This window comes from Mus musculus, chromosome 13, assembly GCF_000001635.26.
Source record: "Mus musculus strain C57BL/6J chromosome 13, GRCm38.p6 C57BL/6J".
NCBI lineage: Eukaryota > Metazoa > Chordata > Mammalia > Rodentia > Muridae > Mus > Mus musculus.
In genome coordinates, this window is record NC_000079.6 from 97,862,359 (window position 1) to 97,881,269 (window position 18,911).

The window sequence follows — 18,911 nt, forward strand, 5'->3', positions numbered from 1 at the left end:
CAGCATTCTGAGTTGACTTTTGGGACTCCAGGTCTGAGCTTTCTTTTTACCTTCCAGGCCATAATAATCTCCTGGGTGCTGGAGAGATGGCTCAGAGGCTAAGAGCGTTTCCTGCTCTTGCAGAAAACTCAGTTCAGTTCCCAGCACCCATATGGGGATAACAACCACCCTTAACTCCAATCCCAGAAAACCTGATGCCTTCGGACCTCTGCAGGCAATGAACCAATGTGATGCATAGTCATACATACAGGCAGACACTCATATGTGTGAAATAAAACTAAATGTTTGGGGACGGAAAAGAATATGATCAAAATATACTATATGAGAAACAATTAAATACTGAAAAATAATTGAAAATTTAAATAATTAGATAAAAATAATGACTTCCCACCCTTGCAATTTTTTCTCTCTCTCTACCTATGGCTCACCTCTTTTTCTCTTCTTCCTTCCCATGTTTATTTAAATGAAAAGCATAAAGTGCTAAAACATCCACCCAGTGCTGTCAAAATGATCTCACTTCATCCTTCAAATTGAGTGGCTATGAGGCACTTTGTAGAACTGGGTCTTGATAGAGCCTTTTGCCCAATCAACCCATTGCAGATGCAAATGAGCTAGTGAGAGTCAGTATGGACACAGCTGCCTGCCCCGCCCATGCCCACTCCTTCTCTCTTCTCACTCTCATCCTTTCGGCTACCATGGTCCCTTTTGGCTCTTTAGTTATACATCATTAAGGCAGCATTGGAAACATTAAGACAACTGTGGAGGGCTAGAGAGATGGCTCAGCTGTTAAGAGCACGGACTGCTCTTCCAGAGGTCCTGAGTTCAATACCCAGCAACCACATGGTAGCTCACACCATCTGTAATGGAATCTCATGCCCTCTTCTGGTGTGTCTGAAGACAGTGATGGTGTACTTGCATATATAAAATGAATAAAATCTTTTTAAAAAAGACAACAGAGGAAAGCCATGCTGGCTTTGACTCCATGAAGCTTCTTATTAGCAACGTTTGAGCCTCAGCATCCTAATATAGGAAGAGAAGGTACCAACACCTTTCCCCACCCCCACTGTCACAGTGTTTTCTGTGGCTCAGATTAGACAATACTGATAAGCACACAGCATCCAAGACTGGATGCATAGTCCGTGCTTGCCTAGTGTGTTATTTACCTCGTTGCTATGACAAAATACCTGAGGAAAAAGGAACTTACCACAGGAAGGGTTTGAATGTACATACAGTCTGTCATAGTGGGGATAGCATGCAGTCAGGGTGAGAAAGTTGATCACCTTTCCCAACTAACGCCATGTTTTCCCCACAGTTTCTCAAGGCTGCAGAACTATTACCGTAGTCAGGATCTAAACCCAGGTAGTCTAGCGTCAAGGTCAGCCTTCTGCGTGGCCTAGACTAGCAATAATAAGGAATGGGTGGGAAAAATCATCATTTAATAGCGATTCAATTAATAAAATTAACTTCTGGCAATTAAACTTCAGAGTACAACTGGTGTACAAAACCAGGATCATTTGTAGTATCTGTTCTCCATTGTGAACTTAGTTTCTACATTAATATGATCGGTTATCATCAGATAAGCTGGAAACTCACCGACAGTTGGGCTTAAGAAGGAACAAGAGCAAGCAGCCCTTTCTAACCATAGCGAAGTAAGCAGAGTCCTAAAGTGGCCTCACACCCAGTATGAGCCTCTTTAATACAGGCAGAGCATGTGACCCACTTCCAGCATGGCCAACATGACTATTACAGCATGAGAGACTCTCCTACCAGCCCTGAGGAACGAAGTAGGCTTGTTGTTGGGGGGGGGGTGATCTAAGACCTGGGGCACTTAAGGATGCTAAGGATGGTCCCTAGCCACTAGGCAGTGATGGAGCAGAAATCCCAGCCCTGCAACTGAAAGAAACAGAAGCCAGCTAGCTCATGGGAGCTTGGCAGAACATCCCAAACTCCAGAAAGGGACAGGCCACCTGTGCTCTAACAGAGCCTTATGAGGCCCTGAGGCGGCATCCAGTTGAATCATGTGCAGGCAGGCTCCTGACCCACGCTCTTGACTCAACAGATACGTGCTGTTTGAAGCTGCTTGGTTTGCGATACTTTTGCATACGGCAAGAAAAAAAAAGCAAATATAGACTGCTTTTGTTGGTAGATAATCCAGACTTGGCAAGACTGGATGACACTAGAGAGAGAAGAGTCGACTCCATAATAGAGAGTGGTATCTCCCAAGAGCTCAATTTAAAATGTAAAAGACAAGGGTCAGAAAGAAGTTCAACCAGCTCAGAGAAGTCAGTGCTCTTATTGAGAACCTAAGTTCAGCACCCAGCACGGCCATGGGGAAGTACATCCATCAATAACTCCAGTTCCAGAGGATATGATGCCCTTCCTGGCCTCCAAAGACATTGAATGAATGCGGTCTGCAGACATATATACAGGTGAGAGACCTATACAAAAAAGATACATTTTTCTTAAATGTAGAAGATGAAGTAGAGGCAAGTTCCCTGTCTAGGACAACTGCATCAACAAAGAAGTGTTTCATCCCTTGGAGCTGATATTAATTTTAAGTGGGCATTTTGGTTTTTTTCTAAACTTGCCAACTCAAAGAGCAGAAATATCTTAGTTAGGGTTTACTGCTGTGCACAGACACCATGACCACGGCAACTCTTATAAAGCACAACATTTTTAACTGGGGCTGGCTTACAGGTTCAGTCCGTTATCATCAAGGAGTGAGCATGGCAGCATCCAGGCAAATGTGGAACTAGAGAGTTCTACATCTTCATCCAAAGGCAAACAGGAGAAGACTGGCTTTCAGGCAGCTAGGATGAGGGTCATAAAGTCCATGCCTATAGTGACACATCCACTCCAACAAGGCCACCCTCCTAATAGTGCCACTCCCTGGACCAAGCATATTCAAACCACCACAAGAAGACATAGCCAAAATGCACCTCTTTCATTTACTTGGCTCCAGAAAGAGTTCTGCCTAAATAAAACTGAATGACAAAGTGTCTGTGTGCATCTAAACTTCTCCTTTGGTGTCACGGTGACTTAAAAACCTACCTTGAAAATTCTTTCTATTCAAAGCTCTCCTTCCTAAGGCTGTCTTCCTCTGGCCCAATCTCAAATATGATGGAAAGCAGACAGTCTGCACCAAATGCATGGTAACACTTCATATATTTGAAGACAAATAAATCCCTCTTAATGCTTGTTTTCCTGGAGCTGAAACCCCTTCCTTCCCAGCCCATCTCTCCAGTTCCCTGAAGTCTCTGGCAAAGGTTTTGTGATACCTATGTCTTTGGCCCCTGCTAGGGGGAATGAAACTTCAACCACAGGAAGTAACCGATGTTCTATCAGGATGATGGAAACAGGAGGGTAGTCAGAGACTCTCGTTTGCCACAACGTAGCATATGTGAGCTCCTAGGATTACATAGGAATAAAAAGGACAGCAGAAAAACAAAACATAAAAAACAAAAAATTGTTTAAAAACCAAGAGCTAGTGAAAATTCTTCTTAGGGAAATAATCAGGTGCGGGATAGATGCAAATAGACACAATAAGAACTATTCCAGGGAAGACTTTGTCATGGGCATGATAAGAAAAGAATGGAAGCCAAAGAGGGAGGTGGGCCATGAACTTTGATCAGTGGTTCTCCAAAGTGGTTTTAGAGTCGTTGGGTCAGACTGCCTTGTGCCTTTCCTAGCACTGACCTATTGAACAGTTCTTGACTGGTGCTTAAGACCTAAAAGGAATTTATACTTAAATGGTGCTAGAGGCCAAAAGTCTGAAATCAAGGCATCAGTGGGGTAGCCTATCTCAAAAGACTCTCAAGAGGTCTCAATCCCTTTTCTTTATTTGTGTCCTTGCCAGTAATCATTAGCACACCTTGGTTTAAATACTTCACTCCAACCATGTCTTTGTATGACATTCCACCCTGTGTCTCTGGTTTTGACTAGCTTTTCCTATTTATTGTTCTAAAGGTGCCAGTCAAACTGGGTTCAGGGACCCACTCCAGGGGAGTGTGACATCATCTTGACTAGTCATTTTGTTCCTATTTCTATTATAATTACTGTTTGGAGATCCTGGGAATGTCATGAATTTTGGTGTGCTGTAATCAAAATGTCTGGAATACTCCCATCTCCCCCAAAATTTGGTGATGTTAGACAATGGAGCTGTTGGGGTTGAAAGGGTCCTAGAAGGGACTTCAGAGAACTCCTCACCTCTCCTGCCTTCTGAGGGCAGCTCAAGAACTTGGGCCTTGCTGAACACCAAATCAAGCAACTGTTACCTTTGATTTTCCAGCTTCCAACAGTGTAAGACATAAATATCTGTTGTTATGAGGCTCCCAATCAATGGGCATTTTGTTATCATTCTGAAAGAACTAATATGGCCAAGTGTATCTAAGAAGTAGTCATGAGTGTGGCTTCTCTGGCCTTCCCCAGTGTCTGTTCAATCAGAGGCCCATGTCAACAAGTTCACATTTGGACCTGAGAGCTGGAGATGTAGCTTGGTGACAGAGAACTTACCTCTCATATACAAGGCTCCTGGCTCAATAATTTCTAGCACCAGGTGTGTGTTGGGGTAAGCACAAGGGATTTTGAAAATGGAAGTTTTGAGAACAGTTAATGTTAGTGTAACTTGGGGCATCTACTAGGCTATATCAGTTCAGAAATTTATAAAAATAATGAGATCTATCTCCTTAGCAGGATGCAAAACTTACCTGGAAAGAAGGGCTGGGTTGTTATCCTCAAACACTGGGCCTCTGTGTATTTTGGTGCAAATCATTATTTTGCTATGAATGCATTCGTATGAATATAGAAATGTATGTATATATGAATATGTGAGTGTATGTATATATGAACATATAAATGTATGGATTGTGCTTGCTGATCTGGGGCTGAAATATGACTGTTTTAGACACTGGCTTTAGATCACAGTTCACCAAGCAGCCCCCACCCCTCCTGCTGAGAGGGCGCATCCTTGGCGTGCAACAATACAAAGGCTCCCGAGGGACTTGACCCCACAATCCAAACAAAGCCCAAGAATCCAATCTGATCACAGATCCAGAAGGAAAGTCAGGGTTCAAGGTCAGGGAGCAGGAAAACACACTAAGTCTTCAGCCCACAGGAAACTGAGAGGCCATCCTCAGAGGACACGTTTCCGGCTTCCGCTCGGCTGGATAAACACACCTGCCTCAGATGCTATATGAAGATCCTGGATTTTAGTGCTGTCAGCAGAACTTCCTGGCTGTCTGAAAAGCTTTGGGCTGTGTCCTTCCAACTTGCTGAGTTTTTATTGCAGAACGGCCTGGAGGCTTTGACTGTCTCTGGGGGCACAGTAAAAGAAGGGACATGAAAAGAACGTAAGATAGCATTCAAAACGCACACGAGCGAGCACGGAGTGCAGAGCCACATGGAAAATCAATGATGATGTCTCCTCTGGGGACTACGCTGCTGCCTGGAGCCTGGGCTTCTATTCCTCTGGAAGGAATTAGGCAGTGATGGCTGCTTCTGCAAAGGCTGCAGGCTCAAGTTTCCTAGACAATATCCTGGACTTTGAATGTGTGTGTCTCAACAAAATGTACATGCACTGGCCAAACAGAGCAGTGGTGGCTTAGTGGCTTATTAGGAGAGTGGGTACTTTAATCGAGGTGATGGCTTTTTGTTTCTAAATTGGGATCTTTCTGACTCAAAAACACCTGGAGGAATAAGGTTGCTTCCGACCTTGATTTTCATGTGGCCTTGTGCATCCTAAAAAGCTTAAGAGAGAAACTGGGCCACTTAAATACTGAAGCCTGGCTCAGATACTGTACCTGTTCCCTGTGCACTTTAAGATTTGAGCTGTTTATACACGGCATGGTTCCCATGTCTAAATAGGATGGGTATCGCCAGAGAACTGTATGTCTGTGAACATGTTTTGGGCGGAGCTGCACTGGGATTCCCAGAGGTTAGGAATAGTAAGACTAGACCATATGTAGAATACGAGACCATATGAAGCCAAGAGTTGTCATCTTTATATGCATTATGAGGCTTCTTTGGCCATCTCCTTCCACAAACGAAACCTTGATGCCCTCCCTGCAGCCTCCCCATCTCCCACTCCAATCTACTGTCTCACCTCACCCTTTTCCCTGCCTATACCCAACTCACACAGCAAGAGACACAAGCTCTATGTTTTTCCCACGACCACAGGTGCACCACAGGTCCACCTTCCATCTTCAACAGCTGAGCAAGCAGAGGCCTGGCTCTTGAGTTTACCCTTGGCCTTCAGTCTTCACAGGGAGCGAGCAGTTGTGCCCAAAGAAGAAAGACTAGCCCAGAGTGGGAAAATGATGGCTGGAAAATGAATGGGTCCTCAGATAAAAGCCTTGCTTTGAGCCACATTGATAGACCATTTATGCCTTTCTCAGACCACTCTGTAGTGGAAGCCCCAAGACAATGCATGTGAACATATAAGAGGTAGGTATTCTGGAGGGGAAAAAAATTCCACAGAATCCTGAGTTCTAAAATCCCAAATGATTTATTAAAAGATTAGCTATCAATGGTTGATGGCAGAGCTAAGCAGAGGTGGGGTAGGGAAAATGTTTCCTACCACAGAGCTGAGCCCTTCCTGTGCCCTTTAATTGAACATGCTATTCAATCCATCTGGGGCGAAGGGGTCAGTGGAAAGTGAGTCTGGAAGGAGGGCTCTGTGAAGTCATGTTTGTTTCCTGACTAGTTTCGCTAATGAGCAGCTCTTCTTAGCAGCTGCTAAGTGATGATATCCACGTGCCATGCAAACAAAGCGCGGACACCTGAGAGCTTTCTAGAAGCATTGCCGGATGCCCTCAGCACTGTCAGTGGTGTGAAGTCAGGGAGGTTCTTGCAAACCATGGTGCGAACAACAAGGAATTTCAGCTATTTTCCATAGCTTGATGAATCTATTCTAATTAGAATTTTCAGACTAGAGCGCACAATATTCCTAAAAAGACAAAATTACTCCTGGGGGTTTTAAAACTCCTTTCTGAGCCTCATGCTGTGTTTGCCTGTTCTGCACATAATGATTTATTGTGTCTTCTTTCTTCCGGTCCTTTTGAACTCTGCTTACTCTCTCTCTCTCTCTCTCTCTCTCTCTCTCTGTGTGTGTGTGTGTGTGTGTGTGTGTGCGCGCTCGCGCGCGCCCGCGTGCGCGTGTACATTTTTATGAGCTTTTCTCTCTTGAATTTCCTGTCATGAAGTCAGAGGATACATTTTTATTTTGTAATAAGGTTGCTTAAGTCACTTCCTCAATCTCTCTCTGGAGAGCTGGGTTTCAATAAAAGTACTTCGTGGGATCTCAGCATGTCCTTCCCTTTGTAGCTAGCTCCCTGCTTTGGGGTGATGAAGAGGAAATGGAAAGAAGCTATTGTCTACCGATGGCATGGCAGGAACAGAACACACATACTTAGGGAGAGTGGGTGTCAGGGTGCTCTGTACTTTCAAACAGCAGCCTTCTCTCCCTCTCTGGATCCCTTCTTCCCTCCACTTCCCATAGCACACAGTGGCTGTAGAATAAGACTGGTCTGCCCACACTCCCTTCTTGGCTCCATTTCTCTGCTACTGGGGCAGTGTGCACAGGGCTCTCAGAAACAGACTGATTGCTTTTATCCCTCTTGAAAATATTTATAACCAAACACTGGCAATCGCCCTGGGAAGCAGGCCTATAAATTTCCTCTTGCCTCCCACCTCTCCCTATCTTGAAACCGAAGATGAATCAATTCTAGAGTGGGATTGAAGAAGGGGGTGGGAAGAACCTTTGATGGATTCTGATAGTGATCTCTTATCTTATGGGCAGCACTCCGGTCTAACTTGAACATCTTGGTTTGGCCAGGGTGACTGACTGCTCACGGCAAAGCAAGGGCAAATGCTGTGGCACCGTGTGGAGCTCATGCTGGAGAGGGCTTGGAGACATTCCACTCTGTCTTAGACAGAAGGATACTTCACGCCACGGGCTGATGTGCATGCCAGCCTGGCAGCCTGGATACCCCCTCCGAATGAATAAGAAAACATGCAAAAATGCAGAAGGTCTGAACCTGGGGGGGGGTTGTTGAAATACTGAGTCTTGTTACAGTGAGTACCTTTAGCAGACACACTTCTATTCAGTCCACGTGGGCATGAGATGTCACATGCCACCCTGGCTTTAAGACAGGAGTTACATCTGAGAGGCTTGAATGGCTCCGGGCATCACCCAGCTTAATGATGGGAGAACATCAGAACTGGTAAAAGGTCACGGTGGCCCATGACTGTCTTTGGCCTTGCCTCTTATCAGTTGTGACGTGAGAAAGTCATTTGAATTATCTGAAAAATACAAATAATAATGCCCACGGCACAGTGAGATTGTGAGAACTGCGTAAGACAATGTACACAGGGCTCTCCCATGAACTCAGGCATGGCGTGACCTCAGTGAAGACTTAGTTTGTCACTGGTGTGATTGTAATGGTGCTGTGATGGTTCCCAGGCCGGCTCGGGCTGCTGTGACTTTGGTGTATGCAGAGGCTAGGGCAGGCCAAACACTTTGTCTTCAGGAAGTTTATACCACATTCATAGATAAATCAGCTTTTTGACGGGACTGGCTTGACATCTAGTCAGTGTGTCATTGCCAAATGCTATCTGTGGCCCTCATTTTCTAACCTGGTCACAAGGCCTGAATGGTGAGCCACTCCCACACCTGACTGTAATGGGTCTGGTTTTCATAATAGCATTCTAAAGTTCATTTTATTTTCTCACTTTTCTAGCTGGTCAGGACATGAAATCAGAGTTGGTGGTAACTAATTTTTCTGAGTCTAAAGAAATTATAGAAGCAAATTTTCTAAAGTTTTTGAGGTTTATAACCACTTCCCACTATCTTTAAGACCAGCTGGACAGGGATCCTCAGATCCATTTTTGTATGGACTTGGACAGAATGCTGAACTTATGTATACTGTCAAAGATTTCCCTGGTCTTTGTTTCTATACACTGACTACAGCGATTCCTCACGTATGCTGGAGGAGGGACCTTCATCCCACAAGGAGGATCCTGAACACTGGCGCCCTCTTGGTACTCACTGCCAGGTCCTCATCCTCCTGCATCAGTGATTCTCAACCCTCCATACGCTGTGACCCTTAACACAGTTCCTCATGCCATGGTGACCTCCAACCATAAAAGTATTTCCTTGCTACTTCATAACTGTTATTTTGCTACTAATCATAATCAGTAATATTAGCAATATCTGACATGTGACCCCCATGGAGGCCGTGATGCATAGGTTGAGAACCACTGTTCTGTAGGCAATCACCCCCAAACACCAGCGTTTACAGCCTGCTTACTCTCCAGACTACCCAAGACTCCCTCTGAGGCCTCCCTTTGTCTTCCTATCCAAAAGTGGTAATAATGCCCTCAACCTCACAAATCCTGAGGTGATTTATGACATATGAACAGACATGGAAGCCAGTGAATTTAGTAACCTGATATTAAATGTTGGTACTGTCTGACTTACATGATGGTCTGGACTCTGGGAGCTGGAGGGAAGCCTATTGCAATATAAGATGGGAATCCAGGATCTCCAGAGAGAGGACTGGCCTCTTTGTTGCCCAGCTTAAACCTTCCTCCTTCTCGGCTGTGATTGGTGGCAATGAGTTTAGGCTGATAAATTCCGGGAGTTCCTTCTCTCACTTAACTCCCATCCCCACCCAGGACCAGAAATAAAATCGCTCTCTGGAACCAGTCCCGTTTTGAATGATATATGTTTTGTAACACCCTTTCAATGAAATGCCATTGAAAGACTCTCCTTCATAGCCTAAAGTCCTTGAGCCTGTAATTAAATCCTGAATGATCAAAGAACACTACAGTATTACCACCAAAATGTACAATTTCTATATTCCTCGACAGAGCAACCATCAGCTACCACCAAAGCAATGCCCTTAAGCTATTGGACAATCATCTCCATCTTGGAAATTGGCTTGACTTCCTTGAATAATGGAAAAGGCCCTGCCCAAACTACGTTCTGCACAAAGACCTGGAAAGCATTCTTACTGATGGTTGTTGTGGGTTCCTGTGCCAAGCCAAAATTCTGTTAGGAAGGAATAGGGAAGATGGGCAGATACTAGGTAAGCCGCTGTTGTCCTTGATTAATCTTCTAGGTACCCCATAATCTGGAGGAAAATATAAGTGGTTGTCAATTTCAAATGGAGAAATTCTGCTTGAAAGAAAAAAAATCTGTAAACTTCAGGGTGAAGTCATAACAAAGACCAGTACCATGTTTTCAATGCCTTACTTCTTGCTTTGCCTGAATAACGTAAAGTTTCAGAAGTAAGCTTACTGTTCAGTGTCTTATGCAAGCTCTTTTGCCTCAGTCCCATCATTTCCTTTATAAGGTGGCTAATGAAAAAGCATGCTTCCTTATGCCGTTTACCTCATGCACAGAGGAAAGTGGCTCGTAGAGTTGTTTCAGAGCAGTACTTCGAAGCTTTCCTAATGCTGCGACTCTATGTTGTGGTGACCCCCAACCACGACAATACTTTTGTTGCTACTTCATAACCATAATTTTTCTACTGTTATGAATTATAATGTAAACACCTGATATGCAGAATATCTGATGTTTGACCCCCGTGGAAAGGTCCTTAGACACCCCCAGAAGGGCTCATGACCCACAAGTTGAGAAACACTACTTTAGAGGCAGCATAGATTAAGGTGAGAGAAGGAAAGCCATTCGTTCCTGCACTGTACAATGGGCTGTAGAGCCAAAAGTCTTAATCCTAAAGGATCACTGGATATTTCTGCAATCTCTGTTGCTCATGTCAATTACAAAATTGGGAATTCCTTTCCTCTTTCGCTCCACTCAAGACTGTCTACTATTGACTGAGAGTAAAGACGAACCCAACCCCCTTAACTTAAACTGGAAGACCATGGATTGGCCCCTCCCTCTCTGTGAAAATTTAAAGGGACCGGTGACCACATGCGTGGTTCATCCTCAGTCACGGCTCCACATGTTGACTGTCTGTGATATGGTGGGCATAAAAATGTCCCCAAACAGACTTCTTTTCTATGTCATTATAGATACAGCTACCAGAAGTCTAGACATTATGATATGTCCCTCCTGATGTCCATCCAGTATGATCTACACAACCTCCTCTAGAAGATTACGGTTAGGTAAATAGAAGGTTGGTTGTCCTCATTAACTCCCTAATTGGGGATGATCCCTAGATCAAGAACTATTAGGTCAGAGCATAGGGTGCTATTTAGAGCCAAAGATCTTTAACTCATGAACAGAAGGTATTATATGGTTGAACCTAGAAAGTGAGGTGTATGTGGGAAAGAATGCTTAGGATAGTGGGCAAGAAACCAACACATTTGATGATCTGGCATTTCGGGGGAATTATGGGTGGAGATGGACTTTGGAATTCATCCTAAGTTGGCTTTATTGTGCACTGGCTATATGCACTTGGTTAAAAATTTTCCATCTCTGTACCTTGATTTCTATCCATGTGAACTACAGTAGACACAGTATCTGTGTTGGAAGGATTCAATGATAAATAAAAATTTCAAAATGATAACTGTCTCTTAGCAGATACTGGCTATTAGTTTCAGTGTGGTTTTTGGTACTACTGCGCACATGCGATGCCCCTACTGCCAACACCCTGGAACCTTCTTCTTCTACGGGTCATAGGTGATGTTCCATCTTGTAACTCATTTCAGAGGCTGTACCTCCACATGTTCTGAGGGTTATTAAAAATGGGAGCGATCATTCAGTAACATCTCAGCACACTGAGAAAAGGTTTGTTTTTCCCATCCGTGTGCATCCGCAGAGGCTGCAATCACCAACTCTCAAAGCCAATTAGAGTCAGCGAATCACCCACGGACATAAACTTAATGAAATTTTCTGACATAATTGTTTCCTAGAAAACACAAGGTAACTAGAGAGGCACAGGCTCAATTGAAATGACTAGCTTCATCAGCTTCTCGATTCCCAGGCTTGGACCAGGCGAGCTCCCCCTTCTCTGCCTTCTAAGGAGGGTTTACTTGTTTTTATTTGATTGATTGCTAAATGCTGGCCCATGGTGTTAACAGTACCTTAGAAAGCTCATGTGGGCTCGTTCATCTGTATCTAGGCAGATTCATGCCTCAAGTATTCCAGACTAGATGGGGCAGCTCCACTGCCTGAATAGCCAAGGAAGCCTACCCCCTCATTCTTCTCCTTTGTGGAAGCTAGACTATTTTAGCTGAGCCGTGGTCAAGGGAAAGCTGGGAAGCAGAACTGGTGTAGAGGACAGAGGGCTGCCCTAAAAGACAAGCAAAAGCTATTTTCCTCCCCAGGCTCCCAGCAAACAGCCTGTCTGAGGGACGGAGCATGAGGAGAGATGAACACATTTCTCCTTCCATAGAATCAGCTCTTCTGCTGGAGTGACCTTTTTGATCATGCTTGGTTCAAAACTTTGAGAACTCAAGGACCTGGGAGCCTTGGTGACAGCTCCCTTTTATTGTTTTTTGTTTTTTTTTTTTTTTCCAATTCTGTTCTAAATTCATCTGCTAACATCCAAGGGGGCAGACACCAAAGCCTTACCAGGCTCCTCCCTGCTTTGTGCTCATAGAAAGCATGCATCAGGGTGCCTGCACAATACAATTCCAAAGCAATTTGGGCCAGGCACTGTGATTTGTAGTTCAAGACTCAGCACACAATGATCCATAACAAGGTACCATCCCACACTGATATTTTGAAGCGAAGGAAACTGAAGGGCCTTGGAAGTGAGTCCTTTGACCTCCGCATGACCTGGTTTCCTCTTGTGCATGGTCTCTCTCAAAACAAACCACAGGAAGAATTTCTCTTCTTTGAGGTGGCTCATGGAAACTATGTGCTTTCTTTCCCAAAGTCAGCAACGATACCTAGAAATGTCACTCCAGCCCAGTGGTTCTCAACCTTCCTAATGCCGAGAGCTTTTAATACATTTTCTCATGCTGCAGTGACCCTCCCCCCCAACCACAAAATTATTTTCACTGCCACCTCAAATTAATGTTGGTACTGTTATGACTTGTAATGTAAATATCTGTGTTTTTCTGATGGTCTTTGGCGACCTCTGTGAAGGAGTGATTCCCCAGGTAGAGAACCGCTGCTCTAACCTGCCTATGTCTTTCTGTGTAGGAACCTGTGGCCTGCTGGTCTTAGGAGCGTTGAGGAAACGTACCTAAAAATGTCTGTCTGGATAACAAAACCATTGTGAAATATCAACCTGGGAATGCCTGCTTGTTATCACCGTTAACCTATCAATCTGCCTCACTATGTAAGGACTCTGGTCAGCCAACTCATCTACGCATTTGTCTGCATTATCTCACTAAGCTCTGCAATAAATTCCTGCAGGAATAGGTGCCAGTCCTATTCTGTATATAAGTATGCTGAAGTTCAAAAATATTATATAGTTTTAGCTCATACAACTAACAATCCACAGTGTGATAGATCTGAAAAGAGGTGTCCTCCTCTAAAGACCGAGCCTTCTCCATTCTTAAAGCGTTTATGCTGTAGGTCAGAGAATACATGGTTCTTTGGGCCCTCCTCACAGTACCTAGTATCCAGCTGAGCATGGACTTGATTCTCGTTTTCATTTCTCTATCTGTCATTTAGAACTACGGCTTCTGAAATCAGTGGGACAGCACACATAACTTCCAGCAGCTGCTCGGTCCATTTCTGGCCTTCATCCCATCTTGCTACTCCGCTGGCACTGGCATCCTTGACCACTGTGCACCAAACAAAAAGGCAAGAACCATTAGTTTTGGGGAACTGTCACAGGTATGAAATGAATGTAGAAAATTTGGCTCTCGGCCTGATGAAACTTGACAAGTCGAGCAAGCGCATGCTGTTGGTCAAATTTGGAGATTTGTCTCAAGACCTCTGGCTCCCTAGCTCCACATTCTTTGGGTGCTTGGCAGCCTGGTCAGTATATAGCATTAACTTTAAACTTTCCAGCCCCGTTAGCATCCCAGGATTGTTAAATACACTGAGGTACTTAGTAATTCATCTTGCTCAACATTTTCACAGCTCGGTAAGCATGCATGCCTTATCATAGACATCACATTAATGTTTAACAAACATTAACAGCCTCCATGGGCTCCATTTTCACTTACCTGTCATGAAATGTACTATGCATATACAAATAAACAATTCATGCAGAGGTAATGTTTCTTGCTTGTCTCAGGAAAGACAGTCCGGGCTCACGCTGTGTTAGTTAGGAGAGAAGATTCCCGGTGTTTAGAGTCTGAGTAGTTGGGATTGCCAGCCCTGGTGAGGCCTCCTCCCATTCAAGAACCACAAGATCACAGCCTGCCTGACAGTTCTCCAAGTAATAACAGCAGCACTTCTCATTCCCTGGGGATATGTGTCTTCAGTTTGCACAGCGCTCTTTCCTGTGTTTATAGTCTGTGGTTGCTGGTTCAGCAGGTTGCAGTCACTCCTGTACATTGCAGTTTATGCTGTGATTTATTCTATACCTTTTTGGTTTTGCTTGCACTTTTTTTTTTGATGATTTTTGTAGTGGTCTGCCGTCTGTTAATACTGTATAAATGTATGCCTATAGTTTAGCACCAGGATACCGTTGTCCATTGGATATCTCCTCAAAAACCCGCAGACAAAACAAGCCTGCTATATCAGCAGTGGGAGAGTGTCCTAAAACATATGAAAAAATACAAGCTGTTCCTTATTTCTAGTTGCCTAGAGGTCACCCTCTGAGCAAGATGTAAAAATGGAGTACTAGACTCTTGGTGTTCTCCACTGTGCAGATTCAGTGAGCTTCCATGTGGAGCATGCTAAATGATACAGACTGTCCCAAGCCTCATCACTCAGATGCACATAGTTAGAAAAATAGGACCCAGAATCAATATCTATATTTCTCTTCTCTCTCTGTCTCTCTGTCTCTATCTCTGATTCTGCCTCTCTGTCTCTCTCTGTCTCTGTCTCTGTCTCTCTCTCTCTCTCTCTCTCTCTCTCTCTCTCTCTCTCTCTTTCTCAACAAGGTTTCATGTACTCCAGGCTGGCCTTGAATTCAATGAACTCTTTATTATCTTGCTTCAATCTCCCAAAGGTTGGAATTATGGTGGGCCACTTCTGACGTCATCTTTGCTTTGCTTTGCTTTGCTCATTCCTTCTTTTCCTCCTTTCCCAGAAACAGGATGCAGTGTTGACCAGGAATGCCATCCAATGCTCTGTCTGGATAGGCATGAGTTTCTGTTCCCACAGTGCCCACCATTCTCCCACTCATTATTTCATGTAAAAAACAAAGCTGACAACGACAGAGTAACAAGAGAAAGGGTACTAAGGTATTCAGTCAGTCTGATGTAACCACCATTAAATCGTCTTTGCATTAAATGAAAGTAAACATTCATAAAGATATACAACTGGGGCATAGATACATAGGAAAATGCCCCCCACAGTTTTCCTCTTCAAAAAATGGAAAGATAGACTGAGTTACATCTTACACACGTTCGCGACCGGCCAGGAAGAACACAGCAAACCGGAATCTTCTGCGGCAAAGCTTTATTGCTTACATCTTTAGGAGCCAGAGCGCAAGAGCGCAAGAGAGCAAGCAAGAGTGCAAGAGAGCAAGAACAAGAGCAAGAAAGCAAGAGCAAGAAAAAGAACAAGAACAAGAAAGCAAGAGAGAGAATAGCAAAACCCCGTCCCTTTTAAGAATTATCCTCCGCCTAGGACGTATTACTCCCTGATTGGCTGCAGCCCATTGGCCCAGTTGTCATCACGAGAAAGGCAGAACACATGGCGGGAAAACTGCCCCTGCACGTGTGCAGATTATGTTTACCACTTAGAACACAGCTGTCAGCGCCATCTTGTAACGGCGAATGTGAGGGCGGCTCCCCACAGTTACACAGTTTACTTGGGGTTGGGGGAACAGATATTGTAGATGAGAATCTGTCTCTTATACCCCACCCCATCTTGTGTTTGTTTGAGACAGTGTCTCAGTATATAGCTGTGGCTGGCCTCTACTTCACAAATCCTTCAGCCTCAGCCTCTTCTAAAATTAGAGATATGTACCACTATATATACCCAGTCAGATCTATGCGTTAAGTAGGGGAAAGGTGTCTCTGAGTGAAGAACATAGATAAATGCTCCCTTCTGAAGTAAACTGTGGTAAAGATTGTAGCCAGCCAACTTCAGGACTACATTCAGCTGCATGTAATGGAACATGCTGAAGCACTGGCCAGATGAAGAGCGAGGAAACACCACACAGCTGTCCAATTCTATCTCTCATCTAAATCAGAAGGGTTTTCCCCTTCATGTTCATGGCTGAGTAGCATCTCAAACATGTTTTAGGCAGAAGAAATGGCAACCCTCCCTAGGCGCCTCTGTCATGTCCTGCTAACAGGACACGGCCACACAGTTCTACTGGTGTCAAGAAAACTTGAAAATCGAGTTTTAGTCATTGGAGGTGAAAAAGTGGAAGGGAGAAGAAGATACACGTATGGCGCATGAATTCGACTTCATGTCACATACATGGCAGGGATATGGAAAGCTATGTTTGAAAGAGGCACGGATGGATGTGAACACTCGAAGTCATGCACTTACATGGACCTGCAAGCATGTAAAAGTGCCTCTCTTGGACCATGACAGCAACGTGTGTCATCCCAGGTAGAAACTTCATGTATGGAAGGAGTCACTTTGATGACTATCGGAACCCAGAGTAGCACACAGCATGCACCCCAAAACCACTCTGTGTTTTCCTCCGGCGGGTTGCATGCAAGACTGTTGAATAAATAATAAAATTTTATTTCTTTGCAAGAAATCACCCTAGAGAAAAACCCAAACGAGCTTTATAAGTAACTTAATTCCTGTATTTATAGAGTCATTAAGAATACTGGAGTTTTTCGATCACGCTTTATTGCATAGCAGAGAGGACACTCTTACACTGTAATAACATTGGCAGTGTTATAACTTCAACAAGGTTTCAGAATGTATCTCTGGTGAATTCCAGGGTCTCTTCTGTATAATAAACCACTCGCTGTATGGTTGGAGATCACAATACTATCCTTAGACAATCATGGCAGAGATTAATGTGGGCTACACTGATTAGAAAAACTCACCCCTTGCTTCTGGAGTATGGTAGTGAACACACAAGAAGATACTTTTAAAGGTTAGATTACATTTTCAAAGGAACAGCAACCTCACAATTCAGAGCCCGTCGACGTCTTCTTTCTGGAATGCTTTTGGGGAAACACCAAAACAACCCCGAAAGACCACTAAGATAGCCAAAACAGGTCTGGCAGAGTCCATGTACTGAAGTATAAATATTTTATTCCTAAGGAGACCTCGGTCTGAGACTGTTTATTCTGGCGTCACTTAAATGTTTGCTAAGTGATTATCTGGTCTCTTCATTCAAAGGTGAGTAGCGATGAATGACAAAAGCTGGGCTGTTGATAGCAGCAGTAAATTGTCAGAACAGAATGAGCCCAAGAAAGGAAACAAGAATCTTCTAAAATCCAACATCAAGAATTACGAAGGCATTGCTCTGTTGTGCCATTAGTGAAGGGACATTAATAACAAGGGTTACTACAGTGGCTACTGTTTTTTAATGCTCCAATGTTCAATGACAGTAAAAGGCTGACCTGGGCCTGGAAACATGGCTAACCTGAATTCATTTCCTAAATCCAAGCAGTAAGAGAGAAAAGACTTCCCAAAGATGCCCTCTGACCTCTACCTGTGGGCCACACTTGCACAAGCCTCCTCCACAACACTTTTAAAAACACAAAACCTCTTTAGTGATTCTTTGTGAGTTTTCCCATCATGTACCCCAGTACCACTCATCTCCCCATCGCCTCCTATCCACCGTTTGCCCTTGCAACACACAGACAACAAAATAAAACAGAGAAAGCACCTCATCATGGACACTGTATCCCACTACTTCTTTTAAGAAAGATTGACTTGAGTTGAAGATCCGTGTGTGAGATGTCAGAGATGTATGGCCTACATTCCAAGAAAGAGCTTCACTTAAATGCCTACTGTTTCTCTTAAACAGGATAAGCCCCAGTTCGATGTAAAATTCTCAAGGAGAATTCAGCTTTTGGCTAAAATCAGGAACGATGTTACTGCAGCTTTACAACCAAAGGTCTGTGTATAAGTTCAATTCGTACAAACACAAGAAAATAATCAATGTTCAGAGAGGTATTCATCCCTTTTTAATTATACTTCATTTCAGACAAACTGTAAACATGGCCATCCTTGAACACACGCTGAAATAAACATGTGCAAGCACATTTATTGACCCATACCAACTCCTTAAGTTCATTCCATTCCAGTGCAAATCGGTTCCAAAGCACTTGTACCCTCACCCTCCCCCCTTCCTCTCACATACAACATAGGCTGGGCTGGACCAGACAGAAAACAGAGCAACCAAAATATATCACTCATTCACCACAAGCATATGGAGCTCTCAAACATGTTTTAATCAGTGTGGGCCAAGCGAGCCGCAGAATGCTAACTCTTCACTTCCAGTAAACACACATTAAGTATTTCCCATTAGAGAGGTATCGAGTAACAGTCTTGAAATCAGGTCTTCCCAGATGAGTTCTCTATTCAGTAGCCCTGATGCTTAAAAAGGTATGCAGTATAGGGTGCTTGGTAGCCCCGACAGGATTTGACACTGGGTTAGTTGGCAACCAGTCCTTCTCACATGCCTTTGATAGCAAGAATGCTTTCTCCTCCAGTGCCAGTAAGAGAGTGTCTTCTGTTAGCAGTTCCTGGTCAGGTTTGGTGGCACTGCCTGTCCCAAGACCATTGGCACTGCACGTAGTATAGGAAAAAGAAGAAATAGCCATCTGCCTGAAGCCCAGCATGTGCAGAAAGACCAAGGTTTGGGGAAAGCAAAAGATTGAAGAAGGTCTCTGTGAATGAGAACAATGAAAACTTTCGTCACTACTAGCCCTGACTCATCATCTTCGTA

The 18,911-nt window shown here is 44.0% G+C and overlaps 1 long non-coding RNA gene across 2 annotated transcripts in view; it reads right to left on the reverse strand.

The window, feature by feature from the left end:
* Window positions 1-3,452: 3,452 nt before the first annotated feature.
* The window catches only part of Gm34388, a 28,167-nt gene continuing 12,708 nt past the window's right edge, over window positions 3,453-18,911 (reverse strand). The window contains exons 1-3 of one of the 2 annotated variants that reach the window (XR_382801.2): window positions 14,092-14,303; window positions 13,533-13,704; window positions 3,453-5,312 (exon numbers count right to left, since the gene is read on the reverse strand). This is a non-coding gene — a long non-coding RNA (predicted gene, 34388). Of the gene's footprint in view, window positions 5,313-13,532; window positions 13,705-14,091; window positions 14,304-18,911 lie in introns of those variants that run through there. The other variant, XR_382800.3, reaches the window with a different exon arrangement.